Source organism: Corythoichthys intestinalis, chromosome 9 (genome assembly GCF_030265065.1).
Source record: "Corythoichthys intestinalis isolate RoL2023-P3 chromosome 9, ASM3026506v1, whole genome shotgun sequence".
In the NCBI taxonomy this organism is placed as follows: Eukaryota; Metazoa; Chordata; class Actinopteri; order Syngnathiformes; family Syngnathidae; genus Corythoichthys; species Corythoichthys intestinalis.
Genome location: NC_080403.1, coordinates 40,314,986 through 40,337,588, shown reverse-complemented (window position 1 = coordinate 40,337,588; position 22,603 = coordinate 40,314,986). Strand labels below are relative to the sequence as shown.

At 42.0% G+C, this 22,603-nt stretch overlaps 1 protein-coding gene across 2 annotated transcripts in view; it reads left to right on the top strand.

Moving 5' to 3' along the window:
* Positions 1–22,603, top strand: part of LOC130921566 (growth/differentiation factor 11) — a 100,411-nt gene that overhangs the window by 62,795 nt on the left and 15,013 nt on the right. The window lies entirely within an intron of this gene.

Below are 22,603 nucleotides of genomic sequence, written 5' to 3'. Positions count from 1 at the left end.
TCTGGCCTTACACACTGACCACTAAAACTGGTATGAATGCATTATGGTCGATTTTCATTTAGATAATAATAGTGTTGCCGCCAGACCCTTTAAATTTCCCAAAAACACGATTACGTTCTTGTTATTTTTTCCTAAAAGATCATAACATAGACTCCACCATCAGTTGACAAGACAACTCCCACAGACTTTGCGCCACACCTTCCCGTAGAAGGCCGACCCATAGATCGTTCAGCCGGCTTTCACTATTCACTGTGATAAACTCAAACACATGCTGCGTTCTAACGCCGGATTTAGATGGAAGTAGGACCAATGTTTTACTGCATACAAGCAGATAGGAGTGATTTGGTCAATGTTTCAAGGTAATTATATTTTTCGCACCATGCATGCACTTTGAAATGTTGTGAATATGATGATGTTACGAGTACCCCTGGTGGTCAGGAGCCGCGAGCGTAACATAAGACGGCAGGTGTGCAATGAGGAGGCAGTGACAAATCACGATTGCAAATAAAAAGTTTATTTAACAGAAAAGAAACAATGGACACAGAGCACACAAACATTTACCCACCCCCCTGCACTATGCAGCAAACACCAAATAAACAGTTTCAAAAACCCCAACTAAAACTAGAACCCAAAACAACCCCCAAACTAAAACACTACCGTGACAGGCACCTATTGTGCCCCAAAATACATGGATGGTGTTGCCGCTCTATCTAATGGACTAATACAGAGGGTTACCTACGTGAGGTGGGAGACACGATGTATACCCGCAGGTTAGGGTGGCCCTCTGTAGGGGGGTGAAATTTCAAACGAATAATGTCTATGCTCCAAACCCGGATTCTTGTTCCTTTTGACCCAGAAACGTGCTGTGCAAAGTTTCATTGAAATCGGAATATATTTAACCGGTGCTCAACGACTCTGAAATTTTACTCAGCGAACGCTAGTCACAAGCACTCCGGGTCCCCCTCCCACGTTGCTCTCGTGGGAGTATTAGCCGCTTTCCTCTCCTGGCGGGGGTTATGTGGCTGTTAGCCACTCATTGTCGCCCGGTCCGTGCAAGCGTTCCCTTCCTGGTGTCCGGGAACTGGCGCCGAAGGTCCGTGACGACCTGGACGAGGAACTGCAGTTGTTCTTCGTCCTTCGTCAGGAGCCGGTTATATTCCTGAATCAGGGCGACGCCTCGTTCCGCGTGGTCATTGGTGACCGACAGCTTCCCCAGCGCTTTGCACGCCTTGCCGTACGCCTCATCCTTCTTCCAGTCTGCCGGTTCCAACGCCAGGAATCCCTTGTCGATGGACATCTTGTCGAAGAACGAGGACGTATTGGAGGTCACGAAGTCCTCAAGGCTGCAGCCGCTGATCGCTGAAGCCGGAATGGTCACTCGCTTCTGGGCTGTGTCGTTGCCATCCTTCTCCTCAATCGCCGCTACCATCTTTTTCTTTGTTTCTGATGAAACCCGGTCGTCGAAGAACGCCAGGGCTACCAGCTCTTCCGAGAGGTACCAGAGGTGGCCGAGGAGCTTGTTTGTCGCGGCCTTGGAGACCTCCGCGTCCTCGTACCCGTCCAGTGCCTGAAGCAGCTGAAGATCGTTGAGCGGAGCCGCGACAGCAAGTGGGGCTTGCGTCCAGGCTTTGCTGTAGAGGCGGGCGGAGAACATGGCCACCCTCAACAGTCCGCGCTCCTCCTTCGGCGTCAGTTTGAACTGTCCCCTGAACAGCCACACCTTGAGCGAGTACAGCACTTTGCTCATCCACCGAGCGTGGTGCATGGGGCCAGGGGCACGGAAGCGGATTCCGCGGGGAGGTACGCCGCCGAGAAAGATGACGGTTAGTTCCAGAAGTTCCCGGTAGTCGTCCCGAAGGTCTGTCCGCTCTTTCAGGGCCTGAAGGAACCACTCGATGTCGACCTCTCCTGCTCCATCCTCGATCGGCTGGAACTCGCCTTGGTTGATGAAGGGCCACCTCTCCTGGAAACGCTTGAACAGCAGGACAGCAGGCCCTGTAGTTGGCCCCATCACCGACGTGAAGACCGCCTCGATCACGAGCTCGAGAATGTGATGCCGGCAGGCGAGGTAGAGGAGGTCGCTCTTCAGCTGCCGCTCAATCAGGGTACACGCCCCGGTGTGGCGACCCGTGTTGGCGGCGGTGGTGTCAAAGGACATCCCCACGACCCGGTCAGCGACGCTCCACTTCTCCAACGCCTCCACGACGGCCTTCGCTGCATTCGCCCCTCTTCCACTGGGAAGCTTCGCAACCTGCAGCAGCTGAACCTCCCCTCCCCCAGACACGAAGATGGGCAGGCGGTCGACGTGGGCGTTGCTGGTGAGATCCGGCATCAGCTTCCCGTCCCAGTGGACTACCAAGGGGCCTTCTACTCGCAGCTTCTCCTTGAGGGCGGAGGCCAGTTGCTCGCGGTGACGACGGCGCTGGCTTTGGATCGATGTCCTGTTGATGTTGTACTCAACTGTGTCGTGCCCCAGGGCACGGGCTGTCTCGGTGAGGACAAACACTGCGCCACGGTCGCTCACCTTGACGCGATCCAAAGAGGCCGCCACGTCCGGGGTGACGATGTTGAGGTTCGCTCGAGGCCGTTTGGGTGGGACTGGGGAGATACCACGTGTGGGGCTTCCTTCGGCGCTGGTGCTAGAGGAGGTTGAGGACGAATCCTCCAACTGGACTCTTGCCGCGGACGTCGACGCCTCCAATCAGAACGCACTCCAGAAACATGCAAACACGTTGAAAAAGTACTGCCAAGCACTAGACAAATCCTAGACAGAGGAAAAGGAGCACTAGACGAGAGTTGCCACACACAGTCCTTGGTCCATAGTCCACCAACGAGAGCATCTGAGAACAGAGCCGCGGCATTTGTCACCGACAAAGCCCCTGTATCGTTGAACGTGAAAATGATCTTATATAGTAAAACTTTAAGGTCGTTGAGCACCGGGTAAATATTATTCGATTTAAAAAAAAAAATTACTCGCGTGGTTTTCTCATGGAGTGGAACAAGAATCCGGGTTTGGAGACTGAATTTTCAAACTTTCGAAAATAAGGGCCACCCTACCGCAGGTGTATAGCTAAAGTCCCTACCTCTGTGCTCTGCGCCAACCTAAAGAAAAAAGAGATCATTAATAAACAAGTGGCAGAAAGCAAACTTCACAAACAGAATCAAAACATAACAGGCTTCAACAAACCAATACAACCAAATTGAGAGCTGCCACCGCCTCTCCTGAACCAAGCAAACAATTCAACTTATATAGTGGCAGGACGAACAGGTGATTGGATGATGAACTAATGAGGAAGTGGTTCCAGCTGTGGAGGCCTTCTGTGATCACACAGGTGGGAACTACTGCAAAGGAAAAATACAGGTGAAAACCAACATAAACTAGTATAAAGTGAAAGGAAAAACACATACCTGAACAAAAGGAAAAATTACTCCCCATCCGTAACAGATGAAATGAATGGAAAAAATTAGCCAAACTTTAGCCTGAAATATTTACGTAAAATGAATGATACTAACTGCCTGTTTTTTTTTTTTTTTTTTTTGCTTTTAACCAAGAGTCTAGACTCTTATGTTCATATTAAGGCTGTCAAACGATTAAAATTTTTAATCGAGTTAATCACAGCTTAAAAATTTATCGTAATTAATTGCAATTCAAACCATCTATAAAATATGCCATATTTTTCTGTAAATTATTGTTGGAATGGAAAGATAAGACACAAGACAGATATATACATTCAACATACTGTACATAAGTACTGTATTTGTTTATTGTAACAATAAATCAACAAGATGGCATTAACATTATTAACATTCTGTTAAAGCGATCCATGGAAAGAAAGACTTGTAGTTCTTAAATGATAAATGTTAGTACAAGTTATAGAAATTTTATATTAAAACCCCTCTTAATGTTTTCGTTTTAATAAAATTTGTAAAATTTTCAAACAAAAAAGAAACTAGTAGCTCGCCATTGTTGATGTCAATAATTACATAATGCTCATGTTGCTGAAACCCATAAAATCAGTCGCACCCAAGCGCCAGCAGAGGGCGACAAAACACCAAAAACCCAAGTAATAAGTGGATATGACACTGTTCTGTCATTTTAATCTGTTTGAGCGGGGCATGTGCATTAAATGCGTCAAATATTTTAACGGGATTCATTAAAAAAATTAATTACCGCCCGTTAACGCGATTATTTTGACAGCGCTAGTTCATATATACAGAAATTCTGCGATTTAAGCATTTATTTGCAAGAATTTTCAACTTAAAAAGCTCTTTGTTTCATGACGGCTGTCATGTTGGGTTAAACAATACAGTAACTTTGGCTTGAAATATTTACGTAAAATGAAGGATAACTGCCCGTTTTTTGCTTTTAACCAAGAATCTAGACCGTTTTACGTTCATATCCATAGAAATTGTTCGATTAAAGCATTTATCTGCAAGAATTTTCTACTTAAGAAGCTCTTTTGTGATAGCCGCCATGTTGGAATTTGCATCTCTACACAATAGTGGAATTCAGCCTAAATAGTAAATGCAAATTTTGCTTTTGTTGAGTAAAATTAAGAGGATTAAGAGGAGGAAGTATTAAGCTTCTGATGCGAAAATTGAGTGATTTACTAGCTGTTAAAAAAATTAAGTTGCTATTTTGAGCAAAAAAGTACAGTGCCCTCCATAATTATTGGCACCCCTGGTTAAGATGTGTTTTTTAGCTTCTAATATATTTTTTTTAATTCAAATAATATGGGACCCTAATGGAAAAAAAGAGAAAAATCTAACCTTCAATACAAGATCATTTATTCAGTGGGGGAAAAAAATCCCACATAAAGAAATAATTATTTGACATCAAATAATGTGTGTCACAATTACGTATTTGCACCCCTGGTGTTAATACTTTGTACAACCCCCTTATGCCAACAAAACAAGGTCTGGGGACTGAGATGGCCATGGGAGGAGCTTGATTTTGTGTCTGGTGAACCATTTCTGTGTAGATTTGGCCATATGTTTAGGGTCATTGTCTTGCTGAAAGACCCAGTGACGACGACCCATCTTCAGCTTTCGGGCAGAGGGCAACAGATTTTGATTTAAAATGTCCTGGTATTTCAAAGCATTCATGATGCCATGCACCCTAACAAGGTTCCCAGGGCCTTTGGAAGCGAAACAGCCCCACAGCATCACTGACCCACCCCCATACTTCACAGTGGGTATGAGGTGCTTTTCAGCATGCGCATCTTTTGTGGCACGCCAGACCCACTTAGAGTGTTTGTTGCCAAAAAAGCTCAATCTTGGTCTCAAAGACGGTCCCAGTTGAAGCCTGGGACCGTGTGCTTTGGTCAGATGAGACCAAGATTGAGCTTTTTGCCAAGTGATTTTTTCCCCCACTGAATAAATGCACTTGTATTGAAGGTTGGATTTTTCTCTTTTTTTCCATTAAGGTCCCATATTATTTGAATAATATATCTATATATATATCAGAAGCTAAAAAACACATCTTAACCAGGGGTGCCAATAATTATGGAGGGCACTGTATATGATATGTTAAATATTGCTATTGACCCTGAAAATATAGGTGATTATCTCTGCATCAGGTGATTTTTGTGCATCTAGCATAAAATTTGAGAATTTTATAGCAATTTTAGGTTTTGTTATATTTCTATTGAAAATACCTAATTGGGATTTTATTAGGGAGCGACTTTGAATTTTTTGATGTCGCTGCTCATGGAGACTCATATATGCCTAAGGCAGGGGTCATGAATTAAAAATCCTCTGGGTCCAAAATTTAAAAAATTACAACAATCTCGGGTCCGGAAATATTTTTAATGCTTCTTTTTTTCCCAAAAAATACAAACGTATCTTTATGTGGCCATGCTGATAATTACAACATTCAAAAATGTAAATAATATATATGAGGTGCATAAAACTGAAAAAGTGCTTTAATTGAATCATTAAATAGCAACATAAGAGCATGTTCAAGACTTTTTTTTTTAAATTGTGGATGCTGACAGGGGGACTGACTTTATTTTTTGACAGACCTCCTCTTTTTGCTTTCCATGAAGCAAAGTTTCAGCAACTGTACTCATACAATCCTTGACAATCGGTGCGTCACTGAAAGACTTTTTGTTTTGAACCAATATCCACGCTATTCTGAGGGAGCATTCATTTGCGCGTTGCTGTGCAGTGAATGAATGAACCATGAGCCTTGAGGTGCGAACATATTGAGCCTTATTTTTTTTTGAGAACGGATGGCAGAGTTCATAGGGAAACTTTACGAAAAAGCAGCGTGCTTCGTCTCATATTGCCTTTTCAAATTGCTGCTCTTTCCAAGCGCTACCGTCTCTGAACAGATCAGCCATAGCGGTCTTGTGCTGCCGCCAGGTAAAAAGAACAAAAATGTGTTGGTCCACTCCTCCTTAAACACTCTGTTTTCTGCATCAATCTTGCGTAGTTTTGAGCAAACCATTTGCCGTACCTTTTTCGCCTCTTCCTCCAACTTCATTCGGCTCAGTATTTGGCTGTCATTCCACAGAGTCTGGAAAGCGAGTGTGAGACATGCTGTTCTAAAAATAACTTTCAAATGCTTCACTCCCATTGGCTGGCTCACGCGCGTCTCCGCTAACGTTTTTTTTTGTTGCCCACCTCCGCTCTGCATGCCCGCAGACAAAAATGATTTTTGTTGTTGCAACGTGTATTAGTCGCAACAGCTTGAGATCCGGTCCAGAAGGCTTGGGTCCGTGACCTCTGGCCTAAGGGATGTGTCTGTTTTGGTTTTAGGTATATATGATTTTGTTTTTGAAAATAGGCCCCCTTACGGATCGGCCCCGAGCCCTGTATCCCGTCAACTGATTGTGAAGTCTTTGATCACAGTCTCATAAAGACCCAATTACATATACAGTACTTGATTTACTTTCAGTGATTTTTTTCTCTTTAAGGGTTCTTAATACAAACAGTGATTTATGAAATATCATGAATCACTGTTAAATTTGTGTTAAAAAGAATCGTAACTAATTGCATTTGTGGATTGAAACTCACATGACTTTCCATTTGCAATGGCATGAAAAGCAAAGCTTTAATGCCTTAAGTCTCCCACTGGTTTTCTGTGCTTTACAAGCAAAACTCGCCTGCTTTCCCCAAGTGAAACACTCAGCCAAAATGTGCTGTGTAATAAAGCTGGAGGCTTGCCTCCTCCTCCTTCTCCTCCTACTAGAGCACTTACAGGATCTATAAAGGCACAAATTGAATTCATCAATGAAGTCATTGTTTGAAGTGACATTGCTCATATGTTGGGCATGTGTGTTTAATAAAGGTCCCAGCTAATTGACTTGTACTTCTCATATTACTTCTTAGTGAAAATAACTGCAGAAAGAGAGCAATTACATCTTTGTAGTGTCTGGCGCCACTTTTGCCCTTTTCCCCACGACGTCAACAAAATCGAGCATTTGCCACATCCGTTGATCAAAATCAACTACTTGTCATCGTCAAGTAAAGCACAAGCAAACCTTGGAATCATTCATTCGTAGTTCCGTACTGATGAGCAAACACGTTAATTACCGTGACCTCAGCCAGCCACCAAAAAGGAACATATTGTTTGTCCACTGTGAGACAGTGTATTATTTACATGCGCTAATGACTCAGCCTGGACATACAGGCTGAAGGACTAGGTTTGCCCCTCGGCCTGGCCCTTATTCAATAGTGGCCTGCACCTCAGTGAGTTCATATTACTCAATGCGTGGCCGTAATTCAATGATGCTATTTGTTTAGTGTAAAAAAATAAACAAAAATCAGCATTTGGGTGCTATTGGGCACAGTTGCGCGCCATCCATTTCCAACGATTCTCTGCTCAAAAGGCGTGCTGCGAAGAAAGACATATTAGCATCGCCATAGGGTCGACCTTGACCTTCAAACTCAATCTGGCTATTAGGTGTCACCCCTCCCCAGTACCCCTCAGATGTAAAGAGGCTGACGGTTTTGACCCCTGATCCCATTTCTTAACTAGGCTGAGGTGCCAAATAACCTTTTGACCCAGGAAGCATTTGCAGGTTGCCTGAGCAACCTCCTATTGAGCAATGATTGACAAGTCCATGCACATTTTGTCTTTTCTTTATCTGACAACAGTCCATTGCCAAACATATGACAGTATGTGACAGTTTATTCACTTACGTCTGGTGTTAATGCCAAATATGTCCTGCCCAAATGGTGGGATAAAATATTCTATTGTACTCTGTTAGCGCATTATTATGCCTGATAGATGCAGAATAAATTTCCCTTAATAAATGAACACTTTACATGGAAATGAATGTATGAATGCAATGGATGGGTATCATTATATCAGATGGAGGTCTATGTAAATGAACCGCTGTGCTCATTTGACATGTGGTGCCAATTGCCGAAAACACGAGGGGATCATGACAGGAATAAATCTGCCTATTTCAGCTGATGCTTCATGTTCTTTGACACGCACCTTAATCCGAAGCCAAAGTAGATTTGCTATCGGAGAAGGGGGGGAAAAAAACGTAATTTTGCCAGTAGTAATTTCGGGGTAGACCATTTCATTATAACTGACCCAGGGGAGTCTAAGGTTACCATCTGGCCACTGGCCACCATCACTGATTTGTGTTTTAATATGCAAATGGATTTGTTTTTGCAGCCTTCATGTAATCACAATTGTAACCTGACTCAGTTGACGTGTACTAAAAGATACGGTATATCTTTTGTATAGCCTGCATGAACATATGAGCAACTAAAATGTGTGTATAAGTCAATCTAATATTGTAAGAAATGATTCACATAATAAATCATTGATGAGTATTGAATTTGTTGAAAATGCACACTGTAAAGACTTCGACACAGTCAGCCTGGGATCATTCCTAACTCAGTGGCTGCCGGATTGTGGGAATGAATGGTTGTCTGTCTCTGTGTATAACCTGCAACTGACTGGCGACCAATTTAGGGTGTAGTACACCTATCGCCCGAAGTCAGTTGGGATAGGCCAGGCATCGACAATCCAAAACGTTGAAAGAGCCATATTAGACCAAAAAAAAAAAAAAAAAAAAATGTCTGGAGCCGCAAAAACTTAAAAGTAAAGATGTCCCGATCGATCGGCATCGATCGGGTCCGTTCACGTCATTTTCAGAGTATCGGAATCTGCAAAAAAATATCGGACATGCCTTTTTTTAATATATATATGGCGGAAAACACAGACAAGACTGAAAAAGCAGTTTCTGCTCTTGCACCCCTCTTTAAGAGAAACTGCTGTACTTGAAGCCAAAACAACTGTTGTGTTTGATACAACAACATGTCTATATGCTGCCATATCAGATTCATGGCCCATGAAGCCCCTGAACTATTTTTAATTTGTCCGTTTTACCCTGAAAACCCCCGTTTACAGACGTCGCGCAACCGCTTTCGTTTCAACCCAGCCGTAAAATGAAGGTAATTAATTATATTTATTATTCAAAATGTCTGTCGTTTTTAGCTTAGAATCATTAATTGATGTCTTATATTTCGTTAAAAAAAACAAAAAAAACAGCTTTAAAAAAATTATTCACTCGCATATTTTAAACTTTTAAACAAATTATGTCACAATGAAAAAAATGGCGTCTGTAAAAAAGTCACGGATATCTACCTCATAACTATCGCTTAATTGTATTTTTTTGTTACTGTCGCATTTTCTCTGATATTTTAGATAATAAATAATCGACCCAAACAAAAAAAAATTTTGAAAAAAAAGTTTAAAAGGGTAAATATATGAAAAAGGAACTCTCGACCACTCCTTGATGTCTGCGATTTCTGCATTGCAACCCCTGTTAAATTACCATGTTTCACCCATAAAATCCCCCAAAAATCTAGCTGTGGCCATTCACAGCTGTGTCTTGACACTCAGTGATATATGCCACATGGAGTTTTTGGATCAAAACAAGGTAAGCACTTGATAATATCTCGTTAAAGTCATGGCGTCTGTGATTCTGCTCTCGCGCGCTTTCGCCTCCAGATGGGGTTTTGCTGTTTAAAAAAACATAAAAAAAAAAAAAAATGCCCTCCTGTTCAAAATTTTTATTCCCTCAGAAAATTGAGATTTTAAGCTTTCCAATGATGTATCACACATGCATATCGGACAATTTTGAAAGTTGGCTAAATTGGGGGTCTCAGAGCGGAACTTCAAGTCACTTAAGTGTTTTCCGCCATATATATTTTAATTAAATCGTTTTCTAATTGTATTTAACGTTAAGGACAAAACGTCTTACACTAATCCAAAGTCTTTAGTTTTGGCTTAAAGTAGGGCTATCAAATTTATCGTGTTAATTGCGGTAATTTTTAATTTTTTTTTATTAATAACGTTAAAATATTTGACGCAATTAACGCATGCGCTGCACGACTCACTCACGCATTGTCGCGTTCAATCTATAATGGCACCGTTTTACCTATAGAGTAGAGTAGAGTGAATTTTGGCAGTCTTTGGAGCTTTTTTTGGCTAAAGCCTTAAAATCTCTCTCAACAATTAGAAATATCGTGGGAAGCAATGTGGGGAAGAAAGGTAGTAGTTGATCTTTTTCTGAACACCCTATGTTATTTCCCAACGCAGAGAAGATATATCAATTGGTGCCACTACGCTCAGTCATGGTTCCACTTCCCATCATGCATTTGGGCAGAACAGTTAAATAGCTACAGTATCATTTACTGAAAGCTCAACAAATACACTAGATGGCAATATTTAGTCACAATATACAAAGTCACATTTATCCTTTAAGAATTAGGGTGGTAAATCGGGTCTTCCTTGACGGCGCAGGTCTGACGCGGAAGTATAACTCGGCCTTAACACGCGGCCGCATTGCGACTGGTGTGCATTGGCTGAGTGACTTTAACGGCCACGTTTCACTGCGTTCTCGCGGCGGCCACGTTGTCGCACCGTTGACAGAGAAGACGGAGTAAATATAATCTACACAAAGAAACTGTAACCCAATCGACTCACAGCCTCGAAAAGTAAGGGTTACATTACGTCAGAAACTCGTTCAGTACGCGTCCGTTCCGAATCGAGCACCAAGTACCGAAACGGTTCAATACGAATACATGTACCGTTACACTCTCAATATATATATTTATACTGTATATACATATACAGTGGGGAGAACTGATATGGCAGTGTATCAAATACTTGTTCTCCCCACTGTACATATACATACATACATACACACACATCGCGTTAACGCGCGGTAATTAATTTTTTTAATTAATCACGTTAAAATATTTGACGCAATTAATGCACATGTCCCGCTCAGACAATATTCTGCCTTTTGGTAAGTTTTACAGCAAGGTTTTTTGTGCTGTCTTACAGCGAATTCTTGTGGTCGCTTTGCGACATGGTTTATTGCTTTCTTGTCAGTTCAATATGGCTGCACGACGTCTCGGGCTGACGCCTACGTTGTAATGTTGTGCTTATATGATCCTTGGACAAGATTTGTCCGTAAGTATGGTTGTTGTAAAGAATGTACATATTATGTTAGTAAGCGAAATGTTATATTTTTTGCATGAGACGCTTTTTGTTTATGTTTAGTGAACCTGTATAGCGTGCTAAGCTAACGTTGTTGCTAATGCAATGCTTGTGTACTTTTTTTTGTAGTTTCACTACGGTCTAAAGAGGACAATGGTTTAAGGCCATTTTATTAATAAATCTGATGAAAAAGGAAGAAGTCTGATTATTAAGGTGTCGTTCACTAGCTGTCTAGCTTTGGAAAAAGTAGACGCTTCGGAGTGAGGACAGCATAGACAGATTTAAATGACAATAGAGTGAAATGCCCACTACAGTCCTTATGTACCGTATGTTGAATGTATATATCCATCTTGTGTCTTATCTTTCCATTCCAGCAATTTATTTTACAGAATATATACAATTTACAGAAAAATATGGCATATTTTATAGATGGTTTGAATTGCGATTAATTACGATTAATTAATTTTTAAGCTGTAATTAACTCGATTAAAAATTTTAATCGTTTGACAGCCCTAATATATATATATATGTACTAATCAGATGCAAGCTTGCCGTTCTATCTTCATGCCAGCCTATTCAATCATATGGTTTTTTAAAGCACTGTAAAAAAAAAAATGAAGGATTGGGTATAGAGCGCTGCCCTCAACAACATGACTCGAAACCGCGGATTTTAACCTCTTTCCCAGGTTTTATTTGGCACCGAGTGACCACAGAAAACAGGAGATATGATCCTTTTAATTTCATAATAGTAACAATGAAGAGAACTATTCACTATTCAAACTAGGAGCTATTTTCTCCACTAGAGGGCACTCATGCTTCTTTAGACGAATAATGCATCATTTTTGTCTTTTTTTTTCTATCTCGCCGGAATTCAATTTTTTTTTTTTTTGTATTTCTTTGGCTTAATGTGGTTATTGTAATGGGTAATTTTACAGTATCATTATAACAACAGTTCATAAACATAAGTTTGTGCTGAGAGAAAAAAATACCATTGTTTACAACAAAAAAATCAAACAAAAATATGCAGTTACTCACAATGTTACTCATTACTTGAGTATTTTCACCAAATACTTCTTTACTTGTACTTGGGTACATTTTTTGCTTGACAACTTTTACTTTTACTTGAGTAAAATTATTTTGAATTAACACTACTCTTATTTGAGTAAAATTTTTGGCTACACTACCCACCTCTGAATCTATGCCACGAAAGGCAGTTCTAAAGGCATAAGGGGCAGGGGAGGGGTCCAACCTGGAAATAACAAGGTTCACGTAACAAAGTGGCCCGTGAATGTATATTCACTTTTTTAATGATTGTTATTTTATTACAGATTGCCTTTGTTTTGGTTTTAAATATGGCAATCTGCTTCAGGCAGTGATTCAGCTAATAGGGTATAGGGGGACGCAAAATCATAAATTCCAAACTATTTATCTTGAACTGAATGCTACCCGGTAATGCAGCAATATTTGTAGTGTCTATCTTAAAGTATATTAAATTGGCCCTTGCATGAATTTGTCTGTAATGTGGCCCTCAGGCCCCGGGGGTAGTTGAGATCCGCCCGGAGTTCCTAAAGGCTCTGGATGTTGTAGGGCTGTCATGGCTGACACGCCTCTACAACATCGCGTGGACATCGGGGACCGTGCCTCTGGATTGGCAGACCGGGGTGGTGGTCCCCCTTTTTATAAAGGGGGGGACCGGAGGGTGTGTTCCAATTATAGAGGGATCACACTTCTCAGCCTCCCCGGTAAAGTCTATTCAGGGGTGCTGGAGAGGAGGGTCCGTCGGGAAGTTGAATCTCGGATTCAGGAGGAGCAGTGTGGTTTTCGTCCCGGCCGTGGAACAGTGGACCAGCTCTACACCCTCGGCAGGGTCCTCGAGGGTGCATGGGAGTTCGCCCAACCAGTCTACTTTACAGTCTATTTTGTGGATTTGGAAAAGGCGTTCGACCGTGTGCCTAGGGGAGTCCTGTGGAGGGTGCTCCGGGAGTACGGGGTGCCGAGCCCCTTGGTAAGGGCTTTTTGGTCCCTGTACGACCGGTGTCAGAGTCTGGTCCGCATTGCCGGCAGTAAGTCGAATTCGTTCCCAGTGAGGATTGGACTCCGCCAAGGCTGCCCTTTGTCACCGATTCTGTTCATAATTTTTATGGACAGAATTTCTAGGCGCAGCCGAAGCGTTGAGGGTGTCCAGTTTGGTGGCCTCAGCATTGCATCTCTGCTTTTTGCAGATGATGTGGTGCTGTTGGCTTCATCAAGCCGTGACCTCCAACTCTCACTGGGGTGGTTCGCAGCCGAGTGTGAAGCAGTCGGGATGAAGATCAGCACCTCCAAATCCGAGCCCATGGTCCTCAGCCGGAAAAGGGTGGCATACCCTCTCCGGGTCGGGGATGAGATCCTGCCCCAAGTGGAGGAGTTCAAGTATCTTGGGGTCTTGTTCACGAGTGAGGGTAGGAGGGAGCGGGAGATTGACAGGCGGATTGGTGCAGCGTCTGCAGTGATGCGGACTCTACACCGGTCCATTGTGGTGAAGAAGGAGCTGAGCCAAAAGGCGAAGCTCTCGATTTACCTGTCGATCAACGTTCCTACCCTCACCCATGGTCACGAGCTGTGGGTCGTGACCGAAAGAACAAGATCCCGGATACAAGCGGCCGAAATGAGTTTCCTCCGCATGGTGTCCGGGCTCTCCCTTAGAGATAGGGTGAGAAGCTCGGTCATCCGGGAGGGGCTTGGTGTCGAGCCGCTACTCCTCCGCGTTGAGAGGAGCCAGTTGAGGTGGCTCGGGCATCTGGTTTGGATGCCTCCTGGACGCCTCCCTGGAGAGGTGTTCCGGGCATGTCCCACCGGCGGTAGGCCCCGGGGTCGACCCAGGACACGCTGGAGAGAGTATGTTGCTCAGCTAGCCTGGGAACGCCTTGGAATCCCGCCAGAGGAGCTGGCTGAAGTGGCTGGGGAGAGGGAAGTCTAGGCTTCCCTGCTAAAGCTGCTGCCCCCGCGACCCGACCCCGGACTAAGCGGAAGATGATGGATGGATGGATGGATGGATGGATGGATGGATGGATGGATGGATGGATGGATGGATGGATGGATGGATGGATGGATGGATGGATGGATGGATGGATGGATGGATGGATGGATGGATGGATGGATGGATGGATGGATGTGGCCCTCAGAAGAAAAAGTTAGGCTTGTTGCTTTTGTCAGCATCAATGGAAGATATCCAAAAGGGTCAGTTTGGACTGGAAGGGCTGGCAGTAGGGTTGCCAAACGTCCCTTAAAAAACGGAATCGTCCCATATTCAAAAACAAAGGTATGTGTCCCCTACATACGCAGAGATTAAGGGGGGGCCAGGGGGCATAGCCCCCCCCCCCCACAGTGGTCAAAAATGTCATTGCATATAATTGACTTTCCAATGCAGTGTACTAGTATATGAATATAAAATTAAGACTGCTGGTAAAATGTTGTCTATAAAAGTTGTAAAGCAAACAAACAACAAAAATGAATGAAATGAACAAAAAATAATTTTTATATTGGGTCAAAATTATTTTTCAAACATATCAGGTGACTCAAACCTTAGAGACGGTCATTTGCTTTGCTTAGCCAAAAAAAAAAAAAAAACACCTGAGGACGGAAGAGGCAAGTTGGATATACGTATTTTTTTCAAACCTTAGCTTTCAAAAGCGACAACAACTACTACGTTTCGGGGTCATCAACACCCCCCCATCCCCCAACACAAAAGTAAAACTCTGCCTATGGTCCCTTATTAAGCTTACAACTTACGTGATTTCGACTTTATGGTGCCTGCGTCTTGTCATTTTTTTTTTTATGTTGACCTTTGTTTTGTGATGCATGCTTTTATTTTGGCGCAGGAGGCATAGAACAGGAAGCGAGTGCATGTACAGACACGCCCACCCCAGTAACAGAGCAGCCGAGTGACCCTTGTGAAGCATCCAGAGGTGACGGCTGTATATAACTCCTTTTGTCCTGTTTATTGTGCATTTTCAATTGTGGTCAAATACTTGGGGCGAGTTTATGTGATTGTTTTTGATGATGTGCTGTCGAAAACTGATACATGCTAATCAGTTGTTATTGCTGTAATAGCAGCTATTTGTAAAACGCAAATTTGAATTGCTGCTATTGAAGTTAAGACTGATTTAATTTCATGTTATTTTAGTTTCATTCTGCAAGTATTGATGTCATGAGCAGCTGAATAAATTCAGCAACCCACGTGGATGTCTGACATCGTCATTTCGGAGCTTAGCTCGCTGTCTAGCTAGGACTTATCTCCAACATCTTGGTGAGGAAAGTACAATGACGTATAAAACATGTTTTTGGATAAGGTTTTTTTTTTTCTTTTTTTTTTTAGTGGGTGTTTTGAGGTATTTAAAAGGTTGATCCGGACTTACGCGGAAATCCAGGTTACATTGCCCGCGCAGGAACGGAACTCGTTCGTAAACCGGGAACTACCTGCAGTGGTATGAAAAAGTATCTGAACTCTTTGGAATTTATTACATTTCTGCATAAAATCTCCATCAAATGTGAACTGATCTTTGTCAAAAATACAGACAAAAATACTGTCTGCTTTAACTAAAACCACCCAAACATTTATAGGTTTCCATATTTTAATGAGGGTAGCATGTAAACAATGACAGAAGGGGGGAAAATAAGTAAGTGAACCCTTTGCCTAAGGAGATTTAAAGCGCAATTGAAACCAATTTTTACCAAACAATTTAAGTCAGGTGTGTGCCCAATCACTGATGAGCGGTTTAAAGCTCCCCCGCCCACTATAAAACACACACCTGGTAAAAATTGTCTTGATGAGAACGCTTTGTCTGATGTACATCATGGCTCGGTCAAAAGAGTTGTCTGAATACCTGATGACCAAGGATTGTTAATTTGTATAAAGCTGGGAAAAGATACAAAACCATCTCTAAAAGTCTGGATGTTCATCAATCGACAGTAAAAGAACTTGTCTACAAATAGAGAGAGTTTGGCACTGTTGCTTCTCTCCAAAAGAGTGGCTGTCCACCAAAGATGACACCAAGAGTTCAGCGCAGAATACTCAGACAGGTAAAAAGAACCCTAGAGTGTCTGCTAAAGACTTACAGAAATCACTGGCACAGTCCAATATCTCTGTGCACACATCAACTATATGTAAAACTATGGCCAAGTATGGTGTTCATGGGAGGACTCCACGGAGGAAGCCACTGCTGTCAAAAAAAAACAAAACATTGTTGCTCGTTTAATGTTGCAAAAAGGCACTTGTACACTCCACAGAAGTTTTGGCAAAATATTTTGTGGCCTGATGAAACCAAATTTTGATTTGTTTGGGAGTAACACACAACATCAACACCTCATCCCCACCGTGAAGCATGGCGGAGGGAGCATCATGATTTGGAGCTGTTTTGCTGCCTCAGGGCCTGGACAACTTGCAATTTTTAATGGAAGAATGAATTCAAAACTTTATCAGGATGTTTTGCAAGAAAACCTGAGGCCGTCTGTCAGACAGTTGAAGCTAAAAAGAGGATAGATGCTGAAACAAGACAATGATCCAAAACACAGAAGTAAATCAACTTCAGAATGGTTTCAGAAGAACGAAATACACGTTCTTGAGTGGCCAAGTCAAAGTCCAGACTTGAACCCCATTGAAATGCTGTGGCATGACCTAAAGACAGTGATTCATACCAGATATCCCAGGAATCTGACTGCAGTTTTGTAGAGAAAAATGGGCCAAGATTATTCCTGATCTATGTGCCAGACTGATCTGCAGCTACAGAAAGCATCTAGTTGAAGTTATTGCTGCCAATGGGTGGTGCACAAAATATTAAATATGAAGGTTCACTTACTTATTTTTCCCCCTTCTGTCATTGTTTGCATACTATCCTCATTAAAATAAGAAAACCTATAAATGTTTGGGTGGTTTTAGTTAAAGCAGACACTGTTTTTTTCATCTGTGTGATTTTAACAAAGATCACATCACATTTGATGGTTATTTTATGCAGAAACGTGAGAAGTTTCAAAAAGTTCAATTACTTTTTCATACCACTGTATATGGTGCTTTTAAATAATATGCAGGGGAACGCTCCCGCTTTCTGACCAATGAGAACAAAACAATAACAATCCCAATCATCTCATTGGTCGAGGAGGTACTGTAGCTTGTCATGAGGAAATGGAAGACAACTCAAGGTTGTGGCAGATGAGTGGTTTGAGTTATGCGGGAGTAAAATGCATGTTTAAAATGATGATCATTTGATTTCTTGTTCTTCTCTGTGGACTCTATTTTCACTATTTGTATTATATTTTTGTGTTCTGTCAATTTTGTTTGCATTTCCACATTATATTTGGAGTGATCATTTGCGATACTGTTATTGGTGAGGGGACTTCGAACACATCGCTTAGCTCAGAGTTTGTTTGCACGTTTTTAAAAATACATATTAAAAAGAAAGAAAGAAAAAAAACGGCCAAAAGCATACACGCACACACTCACACACACAAAAAGGTGCAGGACCTTAAAGGTTAAATTATACCGTTTTAAATTTAGCATGACAGCTGTTAATTGTAGTATTTTTTGTATTAGAAATACATTGCTGATAATTATTGTTTTTCATATCACTCAAATATGTACCTAATCATTTTTAAGTAAAATATTATAATTAAATACTTTTCACATTTTAAAAAAATAATTAATGGGTGACGGTTACGGGCAGACCGGCTCTACCAATGAGGTGTCCTTTATTTCTATTTCAGGGAGTTAGCTACCCTAGCTAGCAGCAAATGATCACTGACATGCTGTAAATGTTCTACTTATTTTATTAACTACCACAACGCGTACCCTGTGAATAATATACATGGGTCTTTATTTTTTTAGGGTGCCATTTGGACCCAACAGAGTGGCCGCTAACAGAGGGGAGATTTTGTGCCACAGTTAGCCCTCAATCTAGCTTAGCTAGCATAATAGCTAAAATGACTTTGGATACTTGATGAGAAATCTTTAATTTTACAAATAAACCTTTTGAAATGATTCAATTCAATTTTTTTTTTTTTTTTGAAAACATACTTCAATATCTTGATTTTTAAATTTTATAAAAAATAAAATCGCTTACCACAGTTGAATTTCCCCCAACTGCAATGTTATCGCAGAAGAGTGACGTCATTAGTAAATGGGGAATTTTTTTAAAGGGACACTATCACAACAGAGCGGACATTGACATTAGGGCCAAACAGAAAACCTTTTTTTTTTTTTTTTTTTTTTTCATCAAATGATATATTTAATTTAAAAACAACATATGATTAAAGAGAGTTATCAATAAAATAATACCATTTGTTTTGGAATTTTTTTATTATGTTATTTTAACCCTAGCCCGGGGCCACGCCCGCGGGAGCCTGCCTCTTAACTCACGCACGTCTCCCTTCGGCACTGCAAATATCTTTCACCCTTATTTACTCATACATTTCTCCGGGGAGAGTTGGGACGGGGCCCTACAGTCCCGGCCCTGCTCCCCCCTGTTTTTAATGCATCACACATCAAGGTTGTGGGATGGTTGGGACCTGTCGGGGGGGGTGCCCCACGGTTACCTCCTCACGGCAGGCCCCGCTATCCATGCACCTTTTTTAACGCACGTGGGGCTGGTGGTGCGTCCCCTCTTGCCATCCCTGAAGGCCGGTCGATGGATGGGTGCGCGGGTGGCCTGGGGGACCACCCTAGATCCCGGGGGGGGACGATGGCTCCTTTGCTGGGCTGCGGGAGGAGGGATGGGCTGCGCTGAACTCCCCCCGCCTGCCCTCCCTCCCCGGGCTGGCTGGGTGGGGGCCGTGGCCCTGGGTTGGCACCTGCGTGGTGTCTCCGCTCGTCTGCGTGGCTGTCGCGCGCTTGGTAGGGCTCGCGTACAACTGGATGTGATAGGGCGCGCTCGGGTGGGGGGTCCCGGTGCCCGGAGTGGCGATGGGGCGGCGTAGAGTCGGTCACCAACGGGCTTACACTCACAAGGGATTCACACGATTACTGGGTTCTAGATCACAGAGCTGATTTGTGTACACTCTACCCCTTTCAATCACCTAGCTTATAGACTCCCCCACCCCCGTTCCCCTCTTTCCCTGGTCAACAGACCCCCGACATGGTGTCAACCGGAAATACATCTAGCTGACGATAGCACCAACATATTAGTAGTTAGTATAGACGTTCAATGTATTTCTTGTTGTTGTTTGTGTTTCTTTTCTTTCTTCTCTTGTGTTTCTTTTCTTCTGTTCCCCCACAACCCCTTCCTGTTCGCTGCTTTGTCCTAATAAATGAGGTATGTTGAATGATCACAATGGGAGTATGTCATACTCTCAATGTGAAACATTAAAACTGTTCAGACCAACCGGGCACTTAGACTTCCATTCTCCGTGTCAAACAGCTGATCAGGACAGGTTAAAAAATAAATAAATAAATGAAATAAAATTTAAAAAATACCAATTGTTTTGGAAATTTTTTTTATTATGTTATTTTATAGACTAAATTTTAATGAAATACAATGGGGAAATAGCAAAATTCCATAACAACTTTTTACCAGAAATAAATTGAATCTTAAAAATATCATATAATATAATCTCCCACGGACCCACTTTTAAAAGACACATATACCAATGCTCCTAGAACCGTGACAAGTAGCGGGTAAAGCTGTGCAAAATATTAGTCAGGCCCAAGAAAATCACATTTTTAGAACCATTGAAATGACTAATACAATTAAAAAGGAACATCTTTAAAACAGACCTGGGAGTACAAACATTTCTAAGGCGCTGCTCCATCTGGGACCTTTTTAACAAAATTCTCACAGAGTCATTGTATGCCACTTGCAGTCTCTGAAAGCTTGCTTCATTATAATTTGACCACAGATGCGCAGTGTAAAGGGGTGTACAATAGGCCTTGAGCTGGTCCAGCTTGACCTCATCACAGCACTGACCAAATTTACGAGAAAGAACATTGGCTTGGACATATAGTGAACAACACTGGTGAAATATGTCCTCATTGTCAGTCAGCGTGTTTGTGATCCTATGACCGAGATATTTCACCCAACTACAGGACTTTAAAACTGGACTTGACAACTTAAAGTCAGGGAAAACCAAACGTTTGTCCAAATTTGTTCTTGCGATCAAAATGACACTTTTATACTGAGGACACAAATGGTACCCTATAAAAATGCCCCGCATATACCTGGGCTGGCAGTTAATGACTGAAAGACAGCGAGAACGAAAAGTGGTATTTGGTATGTGGCAAAATTGATTTTGCCACGTGGCATTTTTTTTGCCATTCGGCAAAATTGTTTTTGCCAAGTGGCTTTTTTTTTTGGTATGTGGCAAAATGGATTTCTGTATGTGGCTTTTTTTTTTTTTTTTTTGCCATGTGGCATTTTTTTGCAATGTGGCTTTTTTTTTTTTGCCATGTGGCAAAATTGATTTTGCCATGTAGCATTTTTTGCCATGTGGCAAAATGTATTTTGTCATCTGGCAATATTAAATAAGGCTATGCCATTGACGGCCAACATACAACACAATCCTATACAAACAAAAGCAGCAATAAAATTAAGACTTTCCTGTAACTGTTGACGAGGCTCCTGAAATAGCCGGGTGGTTCACCGGCAAGCGTAGCGACCGCGTACCCAAGATTCATCAGTGCAGAAAGAAAGCTAATACAGAAATTTGGAAATGCATTGCCGTCAATGGCATGGCCTTAATTGGGTAACAGTTGAATGTCAGTGCGCTGTAATGGTAAGTGTATGGTCAAAAATCACTGCCACACATGTTTTTCTGCCATTTAATATAAATGGAAAATTTGGACTTGTATAGCCGTCAATGGCATTGCCTGTCTTGGGTGCCAGTTATATGTTAATGCGCTGTAATGGTAAGTGTACGGTCAAAAATCACTGCCACGCATGTTTTTCTTTCATTTAAAATGAATGGAAAATTTGGACGTGCATAGCCGTCAATGGCATGGACGTGCATGGCCTGCAAAAATGCCATATACCAAAAAAAAAAAAAAAAAAAGTCACATACCAAAATCCATTTTGCCACATACCAAAAATAAATGCCCAATTTTGCCATGTGGCAAAATGTATTTTGTCATGCCACATTGCATAAAAATGCTACATGTCAAAATCCATTTTGCCACATACAAAAAAATGCCATCTGGGGAAAAAAATGCCACATGGCAAAATCAATTTTGCCTCATACCAAATACCATTTTGCGTTCATGGCCCTGCTGGAATGAGTTCATTATTTTAAATTCCTTTTCTATAATGGCCGTGTTCAATTTGTTTAATGATGATGCCCTGATGCCCTTGGACCATTATTTATGCTGTAAGATGTGACAATAAAATATCAGTAAAAGCCAGATAGAACATCTATGGTTTATTTGCAGTTGAATATTAGGCCTCACGGTACATTTTAGCAGGTCTCATTAAAATAGAATAAATCTGCACACTTATGTTCTCACTACATTTTCTACTTTCCTCTAAACATTTTTTCCCCATCAAAATTTATCAAAAGTGGCAGATTTTTTTCTATATGACTTGTCTCCATGAGGGTCACAGTTTTTGCAAAGTGACTGAACTAAATGCGGGCAAGGCCCTGGACTAGTGGCCAATCAGTTGTAGGGTACATATACACTGTATAAACCGGAGGTGTCAAACATACGGTCACGGGCCGCTTTTGTTCTGCCTGATAGGCATATTGTAGCTCATTCATACTGAACATACAAAATCATATGCTTTTATTTTGACATCGCTGCTTTAAAACCGTGTGATCGTGTGCGTACACTACTGCGCTTGGCTCACTTTCATTGTCTGCAGTTACATTCATTTATCTGCCCCGTCCCAGTCAAAATGGATTGAACGTCTAGCACGGTCAATGGCAGCTAATGAGTTCACAAGGAAGTGACTGAAAAATGCCCCCAAATCAAAAAGAAGCAACTGGGAAATGCCCAAAAAATCAGCAGGAAATGATCCAAAATTTACAGGAAGTGAACTGTAAGTATCTTAAAATTACGAGAAAGTGACACAAAATTAACTCATTGCCATTAACAACGATAGACGTCCAGTTCACTTATACTGGATGGATTGGCTGTGAATGCTCATCTTCCAGTGCTATTGACGGCACTTG